At 49.4% G+C, this 5,128-nt stretch overlaps 1 non-coding gene across 1 annotated transcript; it reads left to right on the top strand.

Annotated features, from left to right (window-relative positions):
* Nucleotides 1-4,689: 4,689 nt before the first annotated feature.
* Trnas-cga lies at nucleotides 4,690-4,764 on the top strand. Its single transcript has one exon. It is a non-coding gene; the product is annotated as a tRNA-Ser (tRNA).
* The last annotated feature ends 364 nt before the right edge of the window (nucleotides 4,765-5,128 follow it).

Below are 5,128 nucleotides of genomic sequence, written 5' to 3'. Positions count from 1 at the left end.
CTGTATTTTGTATTCTCTCTAGCTCGGTTGTCGTTAGCTGTTTTGCTGCCCAAATAACAAACCTCATGTACTTCTTTCAGTGTCTTATATCCTACATCTATCAGTCTAGGTGTTCAGAAATATCTTTTATTCACCATTCATTCCAGTACCCATTAATTGGTTGTCTGATTTACCCTTCAGATCCTTAGCATTCTTCTGTAGTACTAAATGCATCTAGTCTCTCCTTTTCTGCTCAGTTTATAGTCTTCATTTCACTCCTATACATGGATACACTCCATTTATTCAGTAACTTCTTCCTGACATTTGCATTTACGTTCGACGTCAATAAATTTAGCTTTCAGGAACGTTTTTATTGCTATCGCCAGTCTGTATTCTCCATTCTTTATTTCCAGCTGTCGTTAGTTATTAACCTACTAGAATGAGATTTTCACTCTGCAGCGGAGTGTGCGCTGATATGAAACTTCCTGGCAGATTAAAACTGTGTGCCCGACCGAGACTCGAACTCGGGACCTTTGCCTTTCGCGGGCAAGTGCTCTACCATCTGAGCTACCGAAGCACGACTCACGCCCGGTACTCACAGCTGTACTTCTGCCAGTATCTCGTCTCCTACCTTCCAAACTTTACAGAAGCTCTCCTGCGTACCTTGCAGAACTAGCACTCCTGAAAGAAAGGATATAGCGGAGACATGGCTTAGCCACAGCCTGGGGGATGTTTCCAGAATGAGATTTTCACTCTGCAGCGGAGTGTGCGCTGATATGAAACTTCCTGGCAGATTAAAACTGTGTGCCCGACCGAGACTCGAACTCGGGACCTTTGCCTATCGCGGGCAAGTGCTCTACCATCTGAGCTACCGAAGCATGACTCACGCCCGGTACTCACAGCTTTACTTCTGCCAGTATCTCGTCTCCTACCTTCCAAACTTTACAGAAGCTCTCCTGCGTACCTTGCAGAACTAGCACTCCTGAAAGAAACGATATAGCGGCGACATGGCTTAGCCACAGCCTGGGGGATGTTTCCAGAATGAGATTTTCACTCTGCAGCGGAGTGTGCGCTGATATGAAACTTCCTGGCAGATTAAAACTGTGTGCCCGACCGAGACTCGAACTCGGGACCTTTGCCTTTCGCGGGCAAGTGCTCTACAATCTGAGCTACCGAAGCACGACTCACGCTCGGTACTCACAGCTTTACTTCTGCCAGTATCTCGTCTCCTACCTTCCAAACTTTACAGAAGCTCTCCTGCGTACCTTGCAGAACTAGCACTCCTGAAAGAAAGGATATAGCGGAGACATGGCTTAGCCACAGCCTGGGGGATGTTTCCAGAATGAGATTTTCACTCTGCAGCGGAGTGTGCGCTGATATGAAACTTCCTGGCAGATTAAAACTGTGAGCCCGACCGAGACTCGAACTCGGGACCTTTGCCTTTCGCGGGCAAGTGCTCTACCATCTGAGCTACCGAAGCACGACTCACGGCCGGTACTCACAGCTTTACTTCTGCCAGTATCTCGTCTCCTACCTTCCAAACTTTACAGAAGCTCTCCTGCGTACCTTGCAGAACTAGCACTCCTGAAAGAAAGGATATAGCGGAGACATGGCTTAGCCACAGCCTGGGGGATGTTTCCAGAATGAGATTTTCACTCTGCAGCGGAGTGTGCGCTGATATGAAACTTCCTGGCAGATTAAAACTGTGTGCCCGACCGAGACTCGAACTCGGGACCTTTGCCTTTCGCGGGCAAGTGCTCTACCACCTGAGCTACCGAAGCACGACTCACGCCCGGTACTCACAGCTTTACTTCTGCCAGTATCTCGTCTCCTACCTTCCAAACTTTACAGAAGCTCTCCTGCGTACCTTGCAGAACTAGCACTCCTGAAAGAAAGGATATAGCGGAGACATGGCTTAGCCACAGCCTGGGGGATGTTTCCAGAATGAGATTTTCACTCTGCAGCGGAGTGTGCGCTGATATGAAACTTCCTGGCAGATTAAAACTGTGTGCCCGACCGAGACTCGAACTCGGGACCTTTGCCTTTCGCGGGCAAGTGCTCTACCATCTGAGCTACCGAAGCATGACTCACGCCCGGTACTCACAGCTTTACTTCTGCCAGTATCTCGTCTCCTACCTTCCAAACTTTACAGAAGCTCTCCTGCGTATCTTGCAGAACTAGCACTCCTGAAAGAAAGGATATAGCGGCGACATGGCTTAGCCACAGCCTGGGGGATGTTTCCAGAATGAGATTTTCACTCTGCAGCGGAGTGTGCGCTGATATGAAACTTCCTGGCAGATTAAAACTGTGTGCCCGACCGAGACTCGAACTCGGGACCTTTGCCTTTCGCGGGCAAGTGCTCTACAATCTGAGCTACCGAAGCACGACTCACGCCCGGTACTCACAGCTTTTCTTCTGCCAGTATCTCGTCTCCTACCTTCCAAACTTTACAGAAGCTCTCCTGCGTACCTTGCAGAACGAGCACTCCTGAAAGAAAGGATATAGCGGAGACATGGCTTAGCCACAGCCTGGGGGATGTTTCCAGAATGAGATTTTCACTCTGCAGCGGAGTGTGCGCTGATATGAAACTTCCTGGCAGATTAAAACTGTGTGCCCGACCGAGACTCGAACTCGGGACCTTTGCCTTTCGCGGGCAAGTGCTCTACCATCTGAGCTACCGAAGCACGACTCACGGCCGGTACTCACAGCTTTACTTCTGCCAGTATCTCGTCTCCTACCTTCCAAACTTTACAGAAGCTCTCCTGCGTACCTTGCAGAACTAGCACTCCTGAAAGAAAGGATATAGCGGAGACATGGCTTAGCCACAGCCTGGGGGATGTTTCCAGAATGAGATTTTCACTCTGCAGCGGAGTGTGCGCTGACATGAAACTTCCTGGCAGATTAAAACTGTGTGCCCGACCGAGACTCGAACTCGGGACCTTTGCCTTTCGCGGGCAAGTGCTCTACCATCTGAGCTACCGAAGCACGACTCACGCACGGTACTCACAGCTTTACTTCTGCCAGTATCTCGTCTCCTACCTTCCAAACTTTACAGAAGCTCTCCTGCGTACCTTGCAGAACTAGCACTCCTGAAAGAAAGGACATAGCGGAGACATGGCTTAGCCACAGCCTGGGGGATGTTTCCAGAATGAGATTTTCACTCTGCAGCGGAGTGTGCGCTGATATGAAACTTCCTGGCAGATTAAAACTGTGTGCCCGACCGAGACTCGAACTCGGGACCTTTGCCTTTCGCGGGCAAGTGCTCCACCATCTGAGCTACCGAAGCACGACTCACGCCCAGTACTCACAGCTTTACTTCTGCCAGTATCTCGTCTCCTACCTTCCAAACTTTACAGAAGCTCTCCTGCGTACCTTGCAGAACTAGCACTCCTGAAAGAAAGGATATAGCGGAGACATGGCTTAGCCACAGCCTGGGGGATGTTTCCAGAATGAGATTTTCACTCTGCAGCGGTGTGTGCGCTGATATGAAACTTCCTGGCAGATTAAAACTGTGTGCCCGACCGAGACTCGAACTCGGGACCTTTGCCTTTCGCGGGCAACTGCTCTACCATCTGAGCTACCGAAGCCCGACTCACGCCCGGTACTCACAGCTTTACTTCTGCCAGTATCTCGTCTCCTACCTTCCAAACTTTACAGAAGCTCTCCTGCGTACCTTGCAGAACTAGCACTCCTGAAAGAAAGGATATAGCGGAGACATGGCTTAGCCACAGCCTGGGGAATGTTTCCAGAATGAGATTTTCACTCTGCAGCGGAGTGTGCGCTGATATGAAACTTCCTGGCAGATTAAAACTGTGTGCCCGACCGAGACTCGAACTCGGGACCTTTGCCTTTCGCGGGCAAGTCCGAGTCTCGGTCGGGCACACAGTTTTAATCTGCCAGGAAGTTTCATATCAGCGCACACTCCGCTGCAGAGTGAAAATCTCATTCTGGAAACATCCCCCAGGCTGTGGCTAAGCCATGTCTCCGCTATATCCTTTCTTTCAGGAGTGCTAGTTCTGCAAGGTACGCAGGAGAGCTTCTGTAAAGTTTGGAAGGTAGGAGACGAGATACTGGCAGAAGTAAAGCTGTGAGTACCGGGCGTGAGTCATGCTTCGGTAGCTCAGATGGTAGAGCACTTGCCCGCGAAGGGCAAAGGTCCCGAGTTCGAGTCTCGGTCGGGCACACAGTTTTAATCTGCCAGGAAGTTTCATATCAGCGCACACTCCGCTGCAGAGTGAAAATCTCATTGTGGAAACATCCCTCAGGCTGTGGCTAAGCCATGTCTCCGCTATATCCTTTCTTTCAGGAGTGGTAGTTCTGCAAGGTACGCAGGAGAGCTTCTGTAAAGTTTGGAAGGTAGGAGACGAGATACTGGCAGAAGTAAAGCTGTGAGTACCGGGCGTGAGTCGTGCTTCGGTAGCTCAGATGGTAGAGCACTTGCCCGCGAAAGGCAAAGGTCCCGAGTTCGAGTCTCGGTCGGGCACACAGTTTTAATCTGCCAGGAAGTTTCATATCAGCGCACACTCCGCTGCAGAGTGAAAATCACATTGTGGAAATATCCCCCAGGCTGTGGCTAAGCCATGTCTCCGCTATATCCTTTCTTTCAGGAGTGGTAGTTCTGCAAGGTACGCAGGAGAGCTTCTGTAAAGTTTGGAAGGTAGGAGACGAGATACTGGCAGAAGTGAAGCTGTGAGTACCGGGCGTGAGTCGTGCTTCGGTAGCTCAGATGGTAGAGCACTTGCCCTCGAAAGGCAAAGGTCCCGAGTTCGAGTCTCGGTCGGGCACACAGTTTTAATCTACCAGGAAGTTTCATTAACCTACTAGTTTAGATGTCTCATTTCCTCAACCTCGTCTAATTTAACTGGACTGCATTCCATTAACATAGTTTTACTACTTTATGTTCCTCTCATAATCTCTTCTCAAGTTAGTATGCATTCCTATCAATTGCTCTTTCTGGTTCTTTTCCTGATTATGACAGAATAAAAATCTGATCGATAAACCTCTTATTTCCAATTTCTTTCTCCTGAACTAAAATTCTCTTTCTAAATTTATCCTTGGTTTCATTCACCACTTGTCCATTACACAGCTTGAATAACATCAGGAATGGGCGACAACTGTGACTATTTCCCATCTCAGATTGCTTCTCTTT

Source organism: Schistocerca piceifrons, chromosome 4, assembly GCF_021461385.2.
Source record: "Schistocerca piceifrons isolate TAMUIC-IGC-003096 chromosome 4, iqSchPice1.1, whole genome shotgun sequence".
Taxonomy (NCBI): Eukaryota; Metazoa; Arthropoda; class Insecta; order Orthoptera; family Acrididae; genus Schistocerca; species Schistocerca piceifrons.
Note: the sequence above shows the minus strand (reverse complement) of the source record. Positions and strands in the feature narration are given on the sequence as shown.